Below are 24,293 nucleotides of genomic sequence, written 5' to 3'. Positions count from 1 at the left end.
TTGGATGAAGAACTGGAGAGATAAGAAGCGTGTGATGCTTACAAGATGGGCTACGAGGAATGGGACATGAACTTTCAGGGGCTAACAGCACAGTCAAGTGGAAGCTGCAAACAATTGGCTGAGGAGCCCTGACTGTTACATTTCATCATGCTGGAAATCAAAATGGGAAAACAAAATGGCTGTGATGACACAACGTGGACAGGGTAAGTGGCTCAAGCTGTGAGGAAGGGGCTGAAGTACCAATGATAGAAGTTTGGGAAATAACATGCACACAGGCCTATGTGCTGTACATAATACAAACCTGTGATGACCCTAGTTGTTGGTCATCCTAAACTATTGCCCCTTTCTGTGTGACCATAGACAAAGGAATAGCAGTAAGCCATTCAGCCCATTCACTGAGATCATGGTTGATCTGATAATCATCAACTCCACTTCCCTTCCTTTTTCCTGTACCCTTGATTCCCATGCATCACACTTCCCTGCTTTAAGCACTCCTGGCCAACTCATTGACAGCTGGACATTTGTGCACGGAGCCTGTGGGACGATTGAGGTTACACAAGAAGGGCCAAAGACATCCTCATGACCTAATGGCGTGTACACACATTGTTTCTTTTGCTTTCAGATGATACAGTAGGCTCACAGTGCTGAAAAACTGTTTTAAATACTGAATGCAACTCCAGCTTAGCCAAGAAAACTAAGATCGCGCTTCACGTTTCCAAGTGAGGAAATACCTAACACTTGAAGTTTATCTGAGATAACAAATGTGGAGCTGGATGAACACAGCAGGCCAAGCAGCATCTTAGTTATCTCAGATGCTCCAGCATCAGCAGTTCCCATTATCTCTGATACAACTTGAAGTTTATCTACTATGTTAGATTATATATCAGTCAGATGCAATGTTGGAAGTGGCCAAGAATTCTAAATAAGTGCAAAGACAACAGAAGATGGCATGCGGTGATAAGTGTTGCGAAAGTGAGGAAGAGTTCCAATCTCACAATGGCTCGAGTGTAGAAGCTGGTCTAAGACTTTGGGCCAAATTTTAACTGTTAAGAGAGGAGGGTTTGAGTGCTTGCATGGGTTATATTCCATAAAAGTGACACAGGGATGGAATCCTGTGGGAATCCTTTGGAGTTCTTTCCAAAGAGGAAGAAAGATCCTAAGGGGAGGCAGGGGCAGCCGTGGCTGATGAGTGAAGTTAAGGACTGTATAAAGATAAAAGAGAAGAAGTATAAGATAGCAAAGATGAGCAGGAAGCCGGAGGACTGGGAAGCTTTTAAAGGGCAACAGAAGATAACTAAAAAGGCAATATGCAGAGAAGAAATGGAACACGAAGGAAAGCTGGCCAAAAAGATAAAGGAGGATAGTAAAAGCTTTTTTAGGTACGTGAAAAGAAAAAAAATGGTTAAGATTAAAATTGGGCCCTTGATGTCAGAAATGGGCGAATTTATTATGGGGAACAAGGAAGTAGCAGAAGAGCTGAATAGGTACATTGGACCTGTCTTCACAAGGGAAGACACAAGCAATCTCCCGGATGTAATAGTGGCTGAAGGATCTAGGGTAATGGACAAACTGAAGGGAATTTATATTAGGCAGGAAATGGTGTTGGATAGACTGTTAGGTCTGAAGGCTGATAAGTCCCCAGGATCTGATGGTCTGCATCCCAGGGTATTTAAGGAGGTGGCTCTAGAAATCATGGATGCATTGGTAATCATTTTCCAATGCTCTATAGATTCAGGATCAATTCCTGCGGATTGGAGGGTGGCTAATGTTGTCCCACTTTTAAAGAAAGGAGGGAGACAAAAAACAGGAAATTATAGACCGGTTAGCCTGACGTCAGTTGTGGGAAAGATGCTGGAGTCAATTATAAAAGATGAAATTACGACTCATTTGGATAGCAGTAACAGGATAGGTCAGAGTCAGCATGAATTTACGAAGGGGAAATCGCGCGTGACTAATCTTCTGGAATTTTTTGAGGATGTATCTATGAAGATGGATAAGGGAGAACCAGTGGATGTAGTGTACCTGGACTTCCAGAAAGCCTTTGATAAAGTCCCACATAGGAGATTTGTGAGCAAAATGAGGGCACATGGTATTGGGGGCAAAATACTGACTTGGGTTGAAAATTGGCTGGCTGACAGGAAGTGATAAACGGGTCCCTTTCGGAATGGCAGGCGGTGACCAGTGGAGTACCACAAGGTTCGGTGCTGGGACCGCAGCTGTTTACAATATACATTAATGATATAGACGCAGGCATTAAAAGTAATATTAGCAAATTTGCTGATGACACAAAGCTGGGTGGCAGTGTGAAACGTGAGGAGGATGTTATGAGAATACAGGGTGACTTGGACAGGCTAGGTGAGTGGACGAATGCATGGCAGATGCAGTTTAATGTGGATAAATGTGTGGTTATCCACTTTGGTGGCAAGAACAGGAAGGCAGATTACTATCTCAATGGAGTCAAATTAGGTAAAGGGGAAGTACAATGAGATCTAGGTATTCTCGTACATCAGTCAATGAAAGCTAGCGTGCAATTACAGCAGGCAGTGAAGAAGGCTAATGGCATGCTGGCCTTCATAACAAGAGGAATTGAGTATAGGAGCAAAGACTCCTTCTGCAGCTGTACAGGGCCCTGGTAAAACTGCACCTGGAGTATTGTGTGCAGTTTTGGTCTCCAAATTTGAGGAAGGACATTCTTGCTATTGAGGGAGTGCAGCGTAGGTTCATAACGTCAATTCCTGGATTGGCGGGACAATCATGTGTTGAAAGATTGGATCGACTGGGCTTGTATACACTTGAGTTTAGAAGGATGAGAGGGGATCTGATTGAGACGTATAAGATTATTAGGGATTGGACACTCTGGAGGCAGGAAGCATGTTTCCGCTGATGGGTGAGTCCAGAACCAGAGGACACAGTTAAAAATAAGGGGTAGACCATTTAGAACAGAGTTGAGGAAAAACTTCTTCACCCAGAGGGTGGTGGATATATGGAATTCTCTGCCCCAGAAGGCAGTGGAGGCCGATTCTCTGGATACTTTCAAAAAAGAGATGGATAGAGCTCTTAAAGATAGTGGAATCAAGGGTTATGAGGATAAGGCAGGAACAGGATACTGATTGTGGATGATCAGCCATGATCATAATGAATGGTGGTGCTGGCTCGAAGGGCCGAATGGCCTACTCCTGCACCTATTGTCTATTGTCTATTATCTCAACCTCTACTGTGTTGTACCTTGAAGGTGACAGGGGAACTTTGGGCAATTGCCAGTGCAGATATTTAAATGTTCCTGTATGCATTTCAGTACAGTATTAAACAAAGAGTAACAGCTGGCAGACATATTTGCTAAGCTGGCAGAGATCCTCCAGTGAAATTTACAAACTGGAAAGCCTTTGATCAATAAACTCAGGTCGTGACCACGTGACAAGTGCTGCTCACAGCACTCCTCAAGAAATGACTTCACTGCTTGACTGGTGATTGACAAACTTATAATTGGCAAGATTACATTGAAGAGAAGACATAACAAACCATTTAGCTTAGATTTGCATTGTATGTTGTTGCTGTTATCTGCAGGATCTTCGGCAAGGTTTCCTCCCCTATTCCTGTAGTTGCTGCAGGCTCAAAATTCCATGTAATAGTTGAGCTATTGCAACTTAAATTAGAACTATTTTGTTTCATCAGTCAAAAAGCACCAAATTTTCTGATTGTTTAGATTGCCCAGAACCAAACTGAAAATGCCATCATTCAGTTAAAGAACCACAAGAAATTCCATTGGAGATATCAATGGGTTCCTGACCTGCTAATGGTGCCAATGTTTTAGCAGTCTAAGTTAAGAAAATTTTGCCCCTCAGAGCAATGTTGAGGCAGTGTAGTATTGCCTGATCCACCATCTTTCACATAAAATGAATCTCCTTTCGCTTGGCTAGGTGGATCAAGAATAACCAATGGCCTTTTTGAATAATCAGTTGAGACTTTTTCTTACTCTACTGGGCAAGATTTCATCCTCAACCAACATCAATAAAAACAAATCATTTATATGTTCATTACTTTGCTGTTTGTAGGAAGTCATTATGAATAAATTGGGTGTGATTTGCCTAAGGAAAAAAATGACAAAGAAGGACTACCAAAAAGCTTCCATATCATGACCATAACTGTAGGGGAGACAACTATCAGTTTGAGTAACATCCTGTTCATAGCTTCGTCACTCTACGGTATATAGTGGAATATATTGTAACCTCTCAGAATGCTGAATCCTAAGTCTTCAACCAAAGCCTGATAATTATCCAATTTGGTCAAGTCCTTTCCCCTGTATTTCTCATATATTCAAAACAAAACAAAATGAGTACCATCGTGGCATAATCACACTGCCCAAGAGAATGTAAGCACTTTAAGCTCGTTTCCAAGATAATTTTCCATTGTCCATAGTACCAGAAAATTAGTGGGGTAGTAAGCCGAATCAGAATGTAAACCACTCTTCTGTGAGCAAAGGGATATTACACTGAATTTAGGTTTCAATGCCTGCCTGTAATTTAACAAGTTTGTACTCTTGATACTGTCCATGAGTGAAATGAATGACAGCAGGCATTTAGAAGACCATCCAGTGATATTGTAAAAGCTGCTACTATTTTGGTGTTTTTATCCAGATAGCTCTTCTCAAGAATCACACTTAGACCACGTTTGTGGCCAATTCGTAATTCCCTACACTCTAATAGTTGTATTTGCCATCCAAAACCCAGATAATTCTATTGATGTTAAGATACAGTTAATGTTTTTAGTCACTGCGTTTAACTTTCTGGGCACATCCTGTTCTCTAGTTTGTCCCATTTTGCTTTGAAAAGCAGCAAAGTATTTGTTCAATATTACAGTATAATTCATAATTGAGTATTACAGAATTATGGCTTCAACTGTCACGTTCCAAATGAAATTAACAGATATGTGCATAAGTGAGTAGGAACAATGACAATTAATTAATTTGTCTCAGAACATTGTTGTCTGCTGTCCCAATGTTTGAAGATGACCTCTATTCCAGATTATGAGTTTATGCCTTAGGTCTTCATGTGTCTGAATATGCCAATTCTCAAACTAAAAATCTCACATGTTGTATGTTCTCTTCCAAAATTCAGTGTGAAGCAGTGTCTGACACTAAACCTTATCTGGCAGCTTGTCACTTATCCCCAGGGAATCTCTCTGGCCTATTTGCATCTTTCTGAGGGTTTTGGCTGAATTACTCAATTGGAACAAGACAGGCTAACCTATGCACGTGAAATCTGACAGTGAGAAAGAAAATTGAAATATGTTTCTCTTAAAATTCAGTGGGAACTTCCTGTCCGATTGTACATCAGAAAAATACTCTCAGAACCAGGCAATTGTTCAGCGAGAACAATTCAGAGAAGCAGGAGCAATTCCTGAGGTTTTATAATCATGTAGATTCCAGGCCAGGACTGTATCTTTAAGACATTACATGACATTGCAACAAGTAGCATTTCAGTAGAAAGATACAGACCTCATATTCAGTTACTTCTCGTGACATAAAGTCAGTGTGGTTATCTGTCAATCAGCTATGTTTCCAAATGCAGTATGAATAAGCACAGTTCACATGCCATGTGTGCAAATCTGTGATACTGTGGCTGAGCAAGCAGTTAGTCTTATTCATAAATTTCAAGATATCTGCGTTAATGGGATCCCAAGCTTCTGTTATACGTTACATGGGCTAACACTTGCAAAACAATACAACTTATCATAGTGTTAGCAATTATTTGCTAAAGGCTGAAAGGGCAAAAGCAGACTAGCAATTGTGAAAAAGCCCTTTTCCTCATGATTGTCCATCAATCTGTCCAAGTTCAGAGCTGAAGTTACAACTCCAGCCAAGACTAAAATGCTACAATCCAAATAAAAGGCTACAAATCTGCATTGAAGTAAAGTGGATATTCTATCAATCTTTCTCTCTCTTTAAAACAATAGCAATTTAAAAGGTACTAAAACGACAGCTCCTAGCTGAAAAGAAGTTCTTATAGAACAAAAAAAGAAAGATCAAACACTACAATAATGTCTCCTACATTAAAAATTCTTGGCTATTCAGAGTTGTTAGTTGTTCTTGCCTTGTTGCCCTCAAAAAAGGTGTAAAAACAAAGAGAAAGTGCTCCCATGGTGGGGCAAAATCTTACTGGGCGCACACACAAACTGTAGGCACAAGCTTGCAAAATTTAAAGAAGCAGCAACTTTCAAAGCAACAATAATGAAACCATTTAAAAACAAGAAGTGTTATACTTCAGTACAGGTTCTTGCATTAGCATTTTAGAAAAAAAAAGTTGCAAAACAAAGAAAATGAAAAGAAAATATCAACTCATGGTTTACAATTCACAGCATTCCGTCAGAACCTGTGTTTAAACAAAGAATCAATCTTGGCTTGATGGATGAGCAGATATTTGACAAAGAACATCAGACTGTCAAACATTTTCTCAATTTGCCTGCTGAAGCTTTGCAAAGACTAAAATCCTTCAATATTTCTGACTATGACTTCAATGACCCTGACAATATTTTTCAGATATTAGAATGTCAATGTAAAATTCAAGTTGATTTCAGGCTTGAGTTCACAGCTGCTAGATGAAACAAACAACCAGTTCATCAGTAGACATCGACGCTATTGTAAAGAATGTAACTTCACTGAAGCTAACTTAGCTGAAAGTATTTTGGAACTGATCATTGCCTCTGTACTTATCAAATCTTCCAGAAGAGTACTTCCAAGCAAATCTAAAGAATGTAGCATTGAAATTCCATGAGACATTTGCAATTTTGAAACAATATTTGAAACAAAAGTCAACCAAGTAATATGGAAACAAAGCATCCAAATTCCAATCCATGGCACACAAGCAATCAAGAGAGTCCAAGATGTAACCACAGTGTTACAGTCTACAGTCTCCATTCAGAAAGTGTGTGGTAAATTTGACACACCTCAAGCATGCCTTCAGAAAAGCTGAAGCCTTTCCCTCCATTCGAGTGATTTCCGCAACAGGAGTAGGCATCATGTTACATATGCAAAACTGACATTGATGCAACTACAAATTATTATCCCTTTATGCATGATAAATGAAATGTAGTAAGGAAATGGGCACAATGTGTCATAATCCCTCCAAGAAATACTAACTGCTTACAATTGGTCCAACACTCCAGGATTTGAAACGATCCATATTAACTGCCATTCAGCTCCTCAGGGGTATCCCTGAAGCCTTTTATGTTGTCAAAATACATGGACCACCTATCACTGGTCTGCCAATGTGCATGGATTTACATATTTTTAAGATTAATAAGATAACAAGCCCACTTACCTAGTTTGTCTAAGGTTTTGTAAGCTTCAAGTTAAAGGCAACATTTGGATTTGAACTCTTATTTAATGGTTTTCATGCCTCAGTGGTATAAGGCAGCATACTCATAGTCAGCAAGGGGAAAGACATCATTCACATTTCTTAACAATGAATCCTTGACATAAATTGTCACAACCTCTGAACAAAATCAGTAATGTTACTAATTTTCTGTCAGGTTACCACAACTCTTCTGATACTGGGATGACAAATGTTTATTTGTGCTTTTGTTTTGCAAGAGGAAATACAAGTATAAATCTCAAGGTCTGTGGGTATTATCAAAATCTTGTCTTAAATCTTGAGACTCAAGCTTTCAAAAGCTCAATAAGTAGCCTGAGGTGTAGATTCACCAAGCAATTTTATGGGATGCAAAACCAAATAGCAGCATTCATACGTATAAATACAGGTACTTAAGATTTCACATTCCTAGTTTTTCTCATTTGGCCAGGGGACAGCATTTCTAAAACTGGAATGCCTAATCTCTAAAGTATCTAAGATACTGGGTATTAATGAGGGGGTGATTATCGTTTGGGGAGACCCAATGTAGCCAGTGTAACTGTAAGTCTAGATATATGAAAGCACAGTCAATCTTAACAGATAAAACTCTTGTGAATAAATGTTGTCTAAGCCCACTCTGAACTTTATTAGATTGAGTATATGCAGGAGATTGTAGCTTATGAGCTATGGCAAGGGAATTTCCTTGTTAGACCAAGAGAAAAATTCTGCTACTGCTGAAGCACAAGAGAAATCTGGCAAAATGTTTATATCATTGACTTGCTGATCCATTTCTGGCCCATAGTCTGAGTCCTGAAACCTCACCAAGAGGTGAATTTGTGATTGATCCTCTACTTAGCGTTTCAATTAATGCTATACCATAGGGGCAGGACTTCTGGGATTAATACACTGATATTAAATTCATTTCATGGACAGGGGAGGCAATGGCCTGGTGGTATTTTCATTGGATTGTTAATCTGGAGAAGCAGCTAATATTCTGGAGACCCAAGTCCGAATCGTGCCATGGCAGACGGTAGAATTTGAGTTCAATAATTATCTGGAACTAAGAGCCTAATGACAACCTGGATTCATTGTCGATTATTGGAAAAACTCATCTGGTTCACTAATGCCCTTGAGGGAAGGAAACTGTCATCCTTACCTAGTCTGGCCTACATGTGACTCCAGACCCACAGCAATGTGGTTGACTCTTAACTGCCCTCTGGGCAATTAGGGATGGGCAGTTAATGTTGCCTGGTCAGTGATGCCCTCATCACATGATTTAAAAAAAGGGAAAAAAATCCCAAGCACACACTATTCCAGTTATTCGCATACATGACTATTGGAGAAAACCACAGGACAAAAGCACTTTCCACTACTTTCAGCCAGAAATGCCAAGTGGATGATTCACCTCAGTCTCTTCCTGAAATCCTCAACATCACAGATGCCATTCTATAGTCAATTCAATTCACTTTGTGTGATATCAAGAAATAGCTGAAGGTACTGGATTCTGAAAAGGCGATGGACACTGTCAACATTCTAGCAAAAGTACTGAAGATTTATGCTCCAATACTTGCTGCAACCCTTGTCAAGCTGTTCTAGTACAGTTATAATATTGGCATCTACCAGATAATGTGGAAAATTATCCTGGTCAGAGGAAATAGGAAAAATCCAATCCTGTTAATTACTGCATTATCAGTTTACTCTAAATCATCAATAGCATGAAGTGACGTGTTATTGATTGTCCTACCAAGAGTAAGTTATTCGGAAATAACTTGTTCATCAATGCTTACTTCAGTTTCTGCCAGAGCCATTCAGCTCCAGAACTCATTACAGTCTTGATCCAAACATGGATAGAAGAGCTGGATTGCAGAAGGGAAATGAGAGTGAAGGTCTTTGACATCAAATCTGCATTACCTGTGCATGGCATTAAGGAATCTTCATAAGATTGGAGTGAATGGAATCTGGGGAACTCTGTCCTCTGGATGGAGGTATATCTGGCCCAACATATGCTGGTTATGGTGTGCATAGTGTCCTAAATTCTACCATCTCAGATATTTTGTCCATTACCAACAATCCATCAAAAGGTTAGATGTGTCAATATTCATTAATAGTTACACAATATTCAGCACTGTTTGTGAATCCTCAGCAATCTGAGTCTATACACAGCAGTATCTGGACAATATCAATGCCTAGAATGATAAGTGGAAGGTGATATTTGTGGTAAAGCAATGTTCATCTTTAATGTGGCAGAATTTAACCATTATCCCTTGATATTCAAGGATATTACAGCTCAAACCACAAATTGGGCCAATGACAAAGGCACTGTGGATATAAGCGCAGGTCAAAGGCATGCAGTTCTCTGATGGGTATCTCACTGCCAGTGTCCCTAAATATTGCCACCATCTACAAAACACAAATCAGGAGCATGATGCAACATTCCTAACATTCTTGGGATGAAAGCAGCACCACAATTCTCAGGGTGCTCCAAACCATCCAAGACAAAGCAGTTTGCTTTGTTGGCATCAAATCAACACCATTGGCATTCACTCCCTTCACAATTGTTGTTTAGTGGCAGTAGTGCGTGGTACCATTCACAAGATGCACCGTAACAACTCATCTAGTTTCCAAACCCAAAACCTCTGCTACCTAAAAATACAATGGCAATAAACGCATGAGCAACAACACAAACTCCAAGTTCTCTTTCAAACCAAAGACCATCCTGATTTGGAATGATATTGCTGTTCCACCACAACCATCGAAATAAATTCTTAGAACTCCCTGAGCAACTGCAATCTGGGTGCACCTATACCCCAAGGACTACAATGGTTTAAGAAGCCAGCTCACGACCACAATTTTCATGTCAATTAGGAATGGACAATAATGGTATAGCCAGCATGAACAATATACTATGAACAAATTAGAAATGATATAAGTATTGAATGCTCCGCCATCAACAATTAACCTGAAATTGAACTGGATCAGTTGCATATGCAATGACTACAAGAGTAGATCAGAGGCTGGAAATTCTGAAGCAAACAACTCATCTTCTGACTCTCCTTATTATTTTCTGTAATTAGGTCTCAGTTCCATGTGATTTGAAATCATGATAACATCGCTCCTTGCGCACATGCACAGTAGTTATTGTCAGAGTATTATTATAGTAAACCCTTTATTATACATCTCTCCTTGGTCCTTAACCTCATTTTATTATTTATACATACTCTTACCTCAACCTGAAATCTTCACAGGGATAGTTTTGTGATTAGAACATAGAACATAGAATAGTACAACACAGTACAGGCCCTTTGGCCCACACGTTGTTCTGACCTATTATCCTACTCTAAGATCAAACAATCCTGCATACCCTACATTTTACTATCACCTATATGCCTATCCAAGAGTAGCTTCAATGTCCCTAATGTATCTGGCTCCACGACAAATGCCAGCAACGCATTCCATGCACCCACCACTCTCTGTGTGAAGACCTACCTCTGACATCTCCCCTATACCTTCCTCTAATCACCTTAAAATTATGCCCCCTTTTAATAGTCATTTCCACCCTGGGAAAAAGTCTCTCACTATCTACTGTATCTATGCCTCTCATCATCTTGTACGCCTCTCTCAAGTCACGCCTCACCTTCCTTCGCTCCAATGAAAAAAGTCCTAGCTCCCACAACTTTTCCTCATAAGACCTGTTCTCAAGTCCAGGCAGCAGCCTGGTAAATCTCCTTTGCATCCTCTCTAAAACTTCCACATTCTTCCGATAATGAGGTGACCAGAACTGAACACAATATTCCAAGTGTGGTCTAACCAGGGTTTTAATAGACCTGCAACAAAACCTTGCGGCTCTTAAACTCAATTCCCCTGCCAATGAAAACCAACACACGGTATGCTTTCTTAACAACCCTATCAACTTGGGTAGCTACTTTGAGGGATCTGTGGATGGGGAATCCAAGATCCCTCTGTTCCTCCACACTGCCAAGGATCCTGCCATTAACCCTATATTCTGTATTCAAATTCGAACTTCCAAAATAAATCACTTTGCACTTTTCCGGGTTGAATTCGATCTGCCAATTCTTTGCCCAGCTCTGCACCCTGTCAATGTCCCATTGCAACCAATAATGGCCCTCCACACTATCCACAACTCCACCAACCTTCATGCCTTTGGCAAATTTAGTATCCCACCCTTCCACTTCCTCATCTAAGTCATTTATAAAGATCACAAAGAGCAGAGGTCCTACATCAGATCCCTGTGGAACACCATTGGTCACTGATCTCCAGGCTGAATACTTTCCATCTGCTGCTACCCTCTGTCTTCTATTGGACAGCCAGTTTTGTATCCAGAGAACCAAATGTCCCCGAATCCCATGCCTCCTTACTTTCTGAAAGAGCCTACCATGGGGAACCTGATCAAATGCCTTGCTAAAATTCACATACACCACATCCACTGCTCGGTCTTCATCAAAGGATTTTGTCAAATCCTCAAAGATTTCAATAAGGCTTGTGAGACATGACTTGCCCCTTACAAAACCATGCTGACTGTTTCTAATTAAACTGTGTTTTAAAAATAATCATAAACACTATCTTTCAGAACCCTCTCCAATAATTTGCCCACCACAGAAGTAAGACTTTCTGGTCTGTAATTCCCAGGATTATCCCTATTCCCTTTCTTGAACAAGGGAATTGTTTTAACAAACTTCCTAAATGTATAGTGAATTATTTTGAGGTTATGGAGGGTCTGTATACCCCACACTCACTTTCTGAGAGATTGTTTTTAGCTTGGCTCTTTTGTTGCGTGTCTTGTAATCATAATTTCCTCCTGGGGCTTAAGTTATAGCTGTTGGCTTCTTTTTCAGCAAAGCCAAGTCACTCCATTTTCCACCTTGGAAAAGACTTGGAAATAATCTTAGTTTTTGTAGTCTTGCAATCATGATGCCTTCCCCAAGCTATCTCTTCTCTACTTTTTCCAATGTGTGATGATCATGAGCCCTGTATCTCAAATTGAACATACAAGCTTGGCCAGCTTTTAGTCATGTTTCATTCAGTAATGCTTCTGCATCATGACATTTAGTGTTAGTTTATATAAATGATGGCAAATTGGCTTTAAAAATTTGCATCCTTATTTGCAAAACTAGAATCTTGTAATGTAATGTCCCAGTACTGTTTTGTCATTTTGTTCTTTGGTAGGTCCACAGATGATAATGTCACCTATGTGGCATATAACATCGTACACATACCTTCTGGTATGTTTTGCACCTTCCGCTGGAACATTTCTGGGTGGACATGATTCCAAAATGCAGATGATTGGTTGTTATGAAACTTGTTAGATGTTTTGATTCATCATCAAATGAAGTTTACCATAATCTGCTGTTTTGAAGCCAGTTTATGAACATCCTGCAGTTTGTGAGTTTAGCCAAGCTGTCATCTGCAAATATCATCAGAGGTTTCCTCAATACACTGTCTTAATCAAATGTGTTAAGCCAATGCAATTGTAAAGGGCCCACAGTTTGGGAGCTAGCAGTTGCTTGTTATCTCTGAGGTGAAACTGAACCATAGCACTGCTCTCTCATTAGAGAGACACAGCTGGTGGTAGTTTAACTTGAGGGTCATCATATCTCAGATGTGGGGAGAGTTTGAGAAGAAAGTCCTTCATTATAACCTCAACCAGTGCAGGAATTGACCCATGGTGCGGTGTTACTCTGCATTGCAAATCAACTGTCCCGCCAACTGAACTAATTGACTAACTGACTAGCCCTCCTCAATTGCATTACATTTCACTTTACTCGGTTGAATTCTATTTGCCACTATTTTGTCCAGCCAACCTGTCTATTAATGTCCTCCTGCGGATTACAGTGATCCTCCTCATGGGTTACCACCCTACTAATTTTTGTGTCACCTACAAAATATTTGATCATATCCTTGCCATTTAAGCCCACATCATTAATATATATCACAGGCACCAAGAGACATAGCACTGTGGAATACCACTAGAAATTTACTTCCAGTTACAGAAATATTCCTTTGACATCACCGTCTCTTTCCTACCTCTCAAAAAGATTTTGGAGCCATCGTGCCATTTTCAATTAGATCCCACAGCTCTTACTTTCTTGGCAAGACTGCCAGTTCATGACCCAACCAAATGCCTTGCTAAAGTAAATGTAAATCACATTAAATGTATTACACTTATCATTACTCCTGATAACCTCCTAAAATGAAATTGAACAAATTTGTCAAACACAACATCCCTTAAAAAAAAGCCATGTTAACTAGCCTTGATCAATTTATATCTTCCCAAGTGCAAATATATTCCGTCCCTCAGAATTCTTTCAAATAACTTCCCTTGCAAGGTTAGACTGACTGGCCTATATTTTCTGTCTGACTCTTCCTCCCATTTTTAATAATGGGACTATGTTAGAAGACGTCCAGACCTCTATCACCTCACCTTTTGCCAGACAGGATTTGAAAATTACAGCCCCTTCAATTGCCTGGAATACATTTTATCCTGGCTTTGTAGAATTATCCACTGTTATACTACTAACCTCTCGCTTGCTCTTTATATTAACTTCTTCTAATGTCATTGCTTACTCTTTTTAGAAGTGATAAGAGTAGGGTTAGAGTTCTGGCAAATGCTTTCAGTATGGTGCGGAATGCAATGGTCAGTTTACCCAGATTTCCGAAGTGTTTGGGAAATCATTATTTATATTTTCTTCATTAGTTCTGTAATTGGTTCTATTTATTGACTTCTTCGACTTCAAGAATGAAATTGCGACCCATGCAGACTTTTCTGCTTATTACTGGACATGGCTGATTGTGGGTAATGTACAGGGTTTCAAAGATTTTCCCACATTCATGTCTTAGTTTTGCCTGAAGCTGATCTTTGACCTCTTTTGGTTTGGTTGTGATGGGTCTTGCAGATCGACAGATGACGGCTGCAGAATAATCTTTTGCGGCCATTTAAATTCATTGGATGGATTAGTGACCACTGCTCCTGTGTTTAATTTAATATTGGTATGATGTCCACTGGCATCAATCTTAGCTGGTCAATATTGATTTCCAATCTCCGTGTCTTTCCCAGGAGATGTGATTCCTGGATTAGAGCTTTCTTTAAAGGCAGTTGGCTTGTGCTCATATGCAGAAGCTTTTTCAGTACTTAGGTGTGGCCAATCCTCTGCAAAACAGATATACCGTTTTCAATATTGTTGAGGGAAATGACATCTCAGGGGAAAGCAGCAGCAGCCAAACTCCTTGCACCATGGTCAGTTCTGCTTCGGAGGGAAAGGGTAAAAGTTGTGCCCCGGCAATAGTTATAGGGGACTCAATTGTCATGGAAATAGACAGGTGTTTCTGTGGCTGCAAACAAGACTCCAGAATGGTTTAACACAGTGTGGAGCTGGAGGAACACAGCAGGACAGGCAGCATCAGAAGAGCAGGAAAGCTGATGTTTCAGGTTGGGACCCTTCTTCAGAAGTGGGTGAGGGGGAAGGGAGCTCAGAAATAAATAGAGGATGAGTGGTGCTGGGGGAGATAGGAGGGGTGGTGAGTTCAGGCAGATAGTGGTGGGAATTGGTCAGTGAGGTGGGAGGAGCAGATAGGTGGAGGAGAAGACAGACAGGTCAAGGAGCCGGGGATGAGAGGGAGAATTAGTCTTGGGATGAGGTCGGGGGTGGGGAGATCTTGAAGCTAGTAAAATCCACATTGAGAAGTTTTCTGCACCTCAGTCCTTGCACCTCCTCCCCGCAATAACAACAAAGACAGAATTCTTCTTGTCCTCACATATCACCCCATTAACCTCCGGATTCAACACATCATTCTCCACCACTTTCGCCACCTGCAATCTGACCACACTACCAAGGATATATTTCCCTCGTCACCTTTATCTGCCTTCTGGAGGGACCGCTCTGTCCACGACTCCCTCTCCTGCTCCACTCCCTACCAGCCCTATCTCCCCTGGCACCTTTCCCTGCAACCGCAGGAGGTGCTATACCTGCCCCTACACCTCCCCCCTCACTTCCATCCCAAGCCCCAAAAAGACCTTCCACATCAGTTGATGCTCACCTGCACATCCGCTAATGTGGTGCTCCTGAGATGCTGCTGGGCCTGCTGTGTTCATCCAGCCTCACATTTTATTATCTTGGATTCTCCAGCATCTGCAGTTCCCATTATCACTATTGTATATGCTGTTCCCAATGTGGCCTCCTCCATATCAGTGAAACCAAGTGGAGCCTTAGAGACCGCTTTGTTGAACACCTACACTCAGTTTGCGATAAAAGACAACACCTCCCAATCGCGAACCACTTCATCTACCCTCCCACTCTCTGGACGACATGTCCATCCTGGGCCTCCTCCAGTGTCACAACAATGCCACCCAAAATCTGTAGGAGCAGCACCTCATATGGAAGCCTACAACCCAATGGCCTCAATATGGACTTCATTAGCTTCAAAATCTCCCCAACCCTGGCCTCATCCTATGACCAACCCTTCCTCTCATCCCCGCCTCCTTGACCTGTATGTCTTCTCTCCCACCTATCCGCTCTGCCCACCTCACTGACCAATCCCCACCACTACCTAATTGAACTCATCCCCTCACCCACCTTCCTCATCCCCACCCCTCCTCTCTCAATTTATTTCAGAGGTCCCTTCCCCATCTCCCATTTGTGAAGAAGGGTCCTGACCCAAAACGCCAACTTTCCTACTCATCTGATGCTGCCTGGCCCACTGTGTTCCTCCAGCTCCACACTACGTTATCTCAGACTTCAACACTGTCAGCTCTTACTTTCCGCAGGATGGTATGTTACCTCCCTGGTGCTCGGGTTAAGGATTTTTCAGCATGGGTGCAGGACATTCTGGAGGGGAATGGTAAACAGCTAGTGATTGTGGTACACATCGGTACAAACAACATAGGTAAAAAAAGGGATGAGGTCCTAAAAGCAGAAAATGGAGAGCTGGGAAGAAAGTTAAGAAATCAGACCTCAAAGGTAGTGATCTCAGGATTACTACCAGCGCCACATGCTAGTCAGAACAGAAATAACAGAATATATTGGATGATAACATGGCTGAAAAAAATGGTGTCAGGGGGAGGGTTTTAGATTCCTGGGGAATTGGGACTGATTCTGGAGGAGGTGGGACCTGCACAACCTGGACAGTATACACCTGGACTGGACTGTGACTGATACCCCTGGGAGGGTATTTGTTAGAACAATTGGGGAGAATTTAAATTAAAATGCCAAGGGGATGGGGACCTATATAATGAGCCAGAGGAGAAGGCAGCAAGGACAAAACCAAAACGTAGAAAAAGGAATAACAAAAACGATTGGCAGAGAAACCAAGGACAACATTCAAATAGGGTATTGAGAAAAATGAGAGCGAGACAAACAATGTTAAAAAGACAAACTTAAAGGCTTTGTGCCTTAATGCATGGAGTATTTGCAATAATGTGGATGAACTAATCACGCTGATAGATGTAAATGAGTACAATATAATTGGGATTATGCTGACATGGCTGCAGGGTGACCAGGGATGCAAACTGAATGTCCCAGGTGGTATTCAGTAGTTAGGAAGGACAGGGAAAAAAGGAAAAGATGGCAGAGTTGCATTGCGGGTTAAAGATGAAATTAACACAATAGTGAGAAGGGATATTAGCTCTGACAATGTAGAGTCTGTATGGGTAGAGTTGAGAAATACCAAGGAGCAATAAACATTAGTGGGTGTCATATACAGACCGCCAAACTGCAGTGGTGATGTTGGGAATGGCATTAAACTGGAAAATAGAGATGCACGTGTTCAGGGAATATTGGTGATCAGGGTGATTTTAATTTGCACAAAGATTGGGCAAATCAAATTAGCCATAATGCCCTACAGGAGGAATTCCTGGAATGCATATGGGATGGTTTTCTTGGCCAATATGTGAAGGAACAAACTAGAAAGCAGGCCATCTTGGACTGGGTGCTGCGTAATGAGAAGGGAATCATTGCCAATTTAACTGTACAAGACCCTTTGGGGAAGAGAAACCAGAACATGATATTATCAAGATGGAGAGTGAGGTAGCTGATTTAGAGACTAGGGCTCTGAAACTAAAGGAAACTATGAAGATATGAGGCATTGATAGATTGGGGAGAGTTACTTAAAGGAATGACAGTGGATAAGCAATGACAAACACTCATGTATGGGGGAACTGCAACAACTGTTTATTCCTGTCTGGCACAAAAGCAAAATGGGTAAAGGAGCCAATCCATGGTTTACAAAGGAAATTAAAGACAGTATCTGATCCAAGGAAGAAGTGTACAGATTGGCCAAGAAAAATAATCTGTCTGAGGATTAGGAGCAGTTTCAGCGAAGAAGAACCAAGGGTGTGATTAAGAAGGGGAAAATACAGAATGAGCATAAGCTTGCAGGGAACATGAAGACTGACACTAAGAGTTTCTATAGGTACATAATGAGAAAGATTAGTGAAGACAAATTTAGGTCTGCTACAGACAGAAACAGGGGACAAAGGAATTGCTGACCAATTGAATACATACTTTGATTCAGTCTTCACAAAACAGGCCACAGATCAGATACCAGAATTGTTAGAGAATGCAATATTTAGTGAGAGGGAAGAATTGAGTGAGATCATATTAATAGAGTAATGGTTCTGGGAACATTGTTAGGATTGAAGGTGAATAAATTCCTGATAATCTACATCCCAGAGTATTTAAGGAAGTGGCTTTAGAAATAGGAATGATCATCTTCCAGAATTCTGTAGACTCTGAAAAGGTCCCTGTGGATTGAAGGGTAGCTAATGTCACACCAATATTCAAAAATGGAAGTAAAGAGAAAGCAGGGATTTATAGACCAGTAAACCTAACATTGGTAGTGGGGAATATTCTTGAATCCATTATCAAGAGTTCTCCAGGAGAACATTTAGAAAGCAGTGGCAGGATCAGACATAGTGAGCATAGATTTGTGAATGGGAAATCATGCTTGATAAATATGTTAGAATTCGATGAAGATGTAACTAGTAGAGTAGGGAGCCAGTCAATGTGATATCTTTGGAGTTTAAAAAGTGTTTGACAAAGTCCCCTAAAAAGTGTTTGACAAAGTCCCACGCAAGAGATTATTGCATAAGATTAATGTGCATGGGACTTGGGGAAGTGTATTGAGATGTATAGGAAACTGGTTAGCAGAGAGGAAACAAAGAGCAGGAATAAATGCAGGGTCCTTTTCAAATTGACAGGCAGTAACTAGTGGGGTGTCACAGGGATCGATGTTGTCAGCTACTCACAATACATATTAATGGTATGGATGAGAGAACAAAATATAACATCTCCAAGTTTGCAGATGATACCAAGTTGGGTTGGAGGGTACACTGTGATAAGGATACAGAGACCCTTCAGCATGATCTGAAGAAGTTGGGCGAGTGGGAAAATCACTGGCAGATGCAGTATTGTTTAAATAAATGTGAGATAATTCATTTTGGAAGCAAAAAACAAGAAGGTAGATTACTACCTGAATGGCTGTAAATTGGGAGAGGGGGGTGTGCAATAGGACCTGGGTGTCCTTATGCACCAGTCACTGAAGGTAAACATGCAGGCACAACAGGCGGTAAAGAAGGCAAATGATATGTTATCTTTCATTGTGATATGTTTCGAGTGCAGGAACAGGGATGTGTTGTTGCAGTAATGTAGGTCCGTGGTGAGGCCACACCTGAAATATTGCATGCAATTTTGGTCTCCTTTTCCAAGGAAGGGTGTCCTTGCTCTTGATGTGGTACAGTAAAGGTTTACCAGGCTGATTCCCGGGATGGCGGGTCTGATGTATGAGGAGACATTTACTTGGTTAGGATTGTTTTTGCTGAAGTTCGGACAAATGAGGGAGATCTCATGCAGACGTATAAAATTCTAGAGAGAATCTAGAGAGATTCTCTAGGTCTAGAGAGGGCAGATGCTGAGATGTTCCTGATGGTGGGTGTATCCAGAACCAGGGATCATAGTCTGAAGATTTGGGGTAGACCATTTAGGATGGAGATGAGGAGACATTTCTTCACTCAAGCTGTGCTGAGCCTGTGGAGTTCATTACCACAGAGTGTAGTTGATGCCAAACCATTGAATGTATCCAAGAGGCAGCTAGATGTAGCACTTGGGGTGATTGGCATTGAAAGTTATGGGCAGAAAGCAGGATTAGGTCATTGAGTTGGACAATCAGCCATGATCGTGATGAATGGCAGAGAAGGCTCAAAGGGCTAAATGGCTTCCTCTTGCTCCTATCATCTATATTTGCTGAACTGAAGCAACAATTGATATTGCAGAAATATCTTTCAGCATTCTAGGTGGGACATCTGCCCATCCGTAACTTTCTTTCTGCCATCACAAACCCTTGTAAAACGGTGGTCAGCATTTTTCCCGTGAGCTTCTCCTATTGTTGTCATGACATAATTGTGGTTATAAACCCTCTAAGGTGAATGGTTAGAAAAGGTTAATACCAGCTTTTTCCTTGTGACAGTCTGCCTAGGACCCTGTGTATTCTGGGAAGATCTTGCGTGAAGTAGATTGGAATTCATTTTTCCTCAAAGTGAAAATCCATGTTTCCTGCAGTGCTGTCTATGCAATTATGGACTGTTCTGTTTTTCCATTGTGACACAGTTATCTGACTGATCTCAAAGGCCCTCACTCACTGATGCTACTGGGTTTCTAGTTTGTAGTTGATGCATACCATTGCTTTTCTCAGTCTCATTACCAATTGACATCATGTCGGAATATTATTAGAAGCTTTTTGGAGATTGAAATGTAAGCTGGGGGCTTGGTGCTTTGTTCCCTTTATACTCATGTGAGACATGCGTGTCAATGGCAAAGTTTGTATTTTATATACATTTCTTCCTTTCTCCCTGAACTTAGTACACATTTGTAGAAGGTGTAAAATTACCTAATTTGCTATGGATTTGGAATCATACATGTCCAAACCACGTAAGGATGGCAAATTTACATGTAGGACATTAGTGAATCAGGTGGGCATTCACAACAATCATCTCATGTTCACCATGAGACTAGATTTTAACTCCAGGTTTATTATTTGAAAATATATTCTACCTACTGTCATTTTGAGATTAGAATTTGCACATTAACCTGGACTTCAAGATGCCTGGTCCAACATCATTACTGCTTTACTGCTGTTTCTTTCCAACCTGCACAAAAAGCTGGTGCAAACTGTTCATATTTAATGTCTGTAAACTATTCTACATAAACATACATATCGTGGAACAGAGTTCGGGTAATGCATTTTCCCATCAGGTTTCAGTCTCATGTGGCAACTTGATGAAATATTCCTTATATATGTACTCAGTAGTTTTTGTCAAGCATTGGTATAACTAATCTTTCACTCCATTGTTGTATCTCCTTTCTATCTCTTGCCTTAGACCGTTAAAATTCAAGGTATCAGCTTTGCAATGGAAGTGAGCTACATTCTTGAGAGAACGGTAGGTAACACAGCTCCTCCACATTAACACTCAATACTGCAGTTCCCCCATGGATGTGCCCTCAGCCCCCTACTGTACTCTCTGTACAACTATGACAGTGTTGTCAAATTCCGACCAAACGCCATCTTCAAGTTCTCAAATGATATCACCATAATGGGACAGATATCTAATGACAAGTCAAAATAGAAAAGGGAGATGGAGGGCTTGGTGACATGGTGCAATGAAAACAATAGTCTCTCAACATCAGCAAAACTAGAGAATTGATCATCGACTTCAGAAAGAAAGGAGGAGAACTTGCCCCCACCTACATCAATGGAACTGATGTTGAGAGAGTGACGAGCATCAAGTTCCTCGGAGTGACGATAATCGACAACATGTCCATTTCATGTAATTGTCAAGAGGCACAACAATGCGTCTTCTTCCTCAGGCACCTCAGGACATTTGGCATGTTCGTCAGTTCCTTCATTAACTTCTACAGACACGCCGCTGAAAGCATACTGTCCAGATGCATAGTTGCCTGGTATGGCAACTGCTCTGCCCAAGACTGGAAGAAATTACAGAAGGTGGTGTGCACAGCCCAGACCATTACAGAAGCCATTCTGCTTTCCAATGGATAGTAGGAACTGCAGATGCTGTGGAATCTGAGATAACAAGGATGAACACAGCAGGCCAAGCAGCATCAGAGGAGCAGGAAAGCTGATGTCTTGGGAAGAGTCTAGGCCCAGACACTTCCCAAAATGTCAGCTTTGTTGCTCCTACGATGCTGCTTGGCCTGCTGTGTTCATCCAACTCTACACCTTGTTATCTCTTCCAGCCATGGAGTCCATTCACATGGCTCGCTGCCACGGAAAGGTGGCCAATGTCATCAAAGGCCCATCGCACACTGGTAATCACCTCCTACAACCTCTTCCATCAGGCAGAAGGTACAGGGGCCTGAACACATGCATGAGCAGGTTCAGGAACAGCTTCTTACTGGCCATTATCAGTCTGTTGGATGGACTCTAACTTCAAATAATGTAACCTGCAACATAACCTGTATTCCTCTAAGTCTTTTTGATCATCCTTTGTACATCCTTTGTTTGCTGTGGTTTGTCTGTACTGCTTGTAAACAAAGCTTTTCACTATATTTCAATACACATGACAATCAATCAATCAATGGATTAAAACGATTTCCCACCCAATTCCCAATCTTATATTTAAATGAAACTGAATTTTCCAGTCTTTATAATATCGTTGCATGTGGACTTCACCACTTGTTTCTTCCTTTATAGCTGTGGTTAAACTCAGAAGTGCTTCAATGCTATAAACTTTGGGATACTCTATCATTGTGAACCAGCTTATATAATTGCAAGTCTTGCTTTTGCTTTCCTTCTTCAGCAGATTCTTTAGCCCATAATCCATGAGTTTTAAATATGTCTCTAGTTAGGTAGCAATGAGAGGATTTTCTGAGAAATAATGAAATAAACACACAGTATACCGTATGTAGTCTCAGACCCCCATTCCTGATGAAAGCACACCTTTAATGATTCCAATTCTTACTTGTTTTGATTATCCCTAACCATTCATTTTAATAACATTTAAAAATAATCTGTCTGTCATAGATCCTGATAAAGTTCTCAACATGAAATAATGTAAAACTAATGTTATCTCATGAATAAATGTCTTTTCTTAAATTCTAATTTCATTTTATTCCCATTTTAAAATCACATAAAAAAGTAAGACTTTCAACTCTGTTGTTCCAGATCATTGAGGCTTTGAGCTGGTCCAACGGAGATCTGCTGGAAGGAGATGGTGTCAGATTCCTTCCAATCTTGCTGTGTGAGAGCTTCCAGATCATGGAGTAACCTTGTGATAATGTCACAGGGCTGTACATCTCTGAGCATGAATAGCACTGTGTGGGCAGAATCAAAACAGATAAGACAACTACATCAGATTATACAAGACCACACTAAACTAGACAAGCATACTTCAGAATGACAGAGAGTCTTGACAGCACATGCACATGAACATGCAAAGAAGAAAGATTATTTGTTACTAATATAATAATAAGACCAAAGCCTGGTTTATCCATGATTACCATGTTAAGCAATATTTAGTACTAATACAAAATAAGTAGTGTTATTTTGTAGTCTAATCCTGAAGACAGTTCTTGACTTTGCTTGCTTCTCTAATAGATGTGCTGAACCCGAAATTATAGTGCAACATCAAACCACGTGATAAAAGCAACCGTCATGTCCCTGCAAAAGTTGTTAACTTCCCCAGAAGTTTGAATTTTCCCAGATGTGATGGAGGTTGAGTGATTCGGCACTCGTGTATTGTGGATGCTAAATGAATATTACCTTGTATGTTACACTTGTTGAGTCTGTGCAATACTGCTACCTGTTGAGTTTGCAAGACTTCCCAACTGTAAGAATATAAGAGTATTTCCTCACCAGTTCATGGTCACAATGCAGCCTCCATGAATTTGTTTATTAAACATCTTATGCCTAATAATAGACAGAAATTATTCCAGAACTATGTCAAAATTCAGATTCTAATAGCTTTTATAAGTCAATGCGCTGAGGTATTGACATATGTAGTTTTTATTATTTTATTGTGAATAAAAACAAGATAAAGTTAACGAAAAAAATGATATATATTTAAAGAATTTTGAGATGTCCACAGAATATAAAGAAGATACCTTAAAGCATTATATTGCTTTTCTGGGTAAACCTTACAAGATTAATGTCACCAGACAAAGAACCTCATCTACCTTTACAAGAATTCAGATCACAGAGTATAGTGCTTAGATCTACAAAAGTACTAACTTTTAAAAGTCACTGCTTAAAAATGCCTCAATTTATATACTGAAATTGTTCTCTTTGACAGTGTTTATGCAGGTCATTTAAGAGGCATCCTTTAAATCTTCATATAGCTTGAGGAGCTTTGGATCTGAGTTGAGAACCTGGACCCTTAAAGCAAACATTCCACAACATCAGAGAAGGATAAAGTGACCTGGACACACCAGAGGACAGTCACACCAGTCAGTCCAGGTAATTTAAACTTGGTCTGTGATCAGAGACAGGAGTGTTCGGCTGTAGCCAAGGCAGGTATAGAGACCAATGGGGTTCATTGAGAAGCCTTGGCCTCTGCAATTGTCAACAGTTATGAGGGCCTTGCCAGTTTGTGTTCAACATGTGCACTGGAGGGAGGATAGGTAAATTTACTCTGGTCGCATGGTACAGGGAACTATTCAAATGCGGGAAGGAAACAGGAATGTTGTCATGGCAGGGGACAGTATAGTAAGGAGGATGGATGCTGTTTGGTCCAGTCATGAATGGGAGTCCTGAAGACTGTGGTGATTGCCCAATGACAGGATTAAGGAGATTGCTTTTAAGTGGTTGATGCACTTGGAGAGAAAGGGGAGGGACCCAGTTTTTGTTGTCCATGTTAGTACCATTGGTAGATTTAAAAGCCGGTTCTGCTTAAAGAATTTGAAGGGCTAGGAGCTAAATTTAAAAGCG

This window comes from Stegostoma tigrinum, chromosome 6 (genome assembly GCF_030684315.1).
Source record: "Stegostoma tigrinum isolate sSteTig4 chromosome 6, sSteTig4.hap1, whole genome shotgun sequence".
NCBI lineage: Eukaryota > Metazoa > Chordata > Chondrichthyes > Orectolobiformes > Stegostomatidae > Stegostoma > Stegostoma tigrinum.
Note: the sequence above shows the minus strand (reverse complement) of the source record.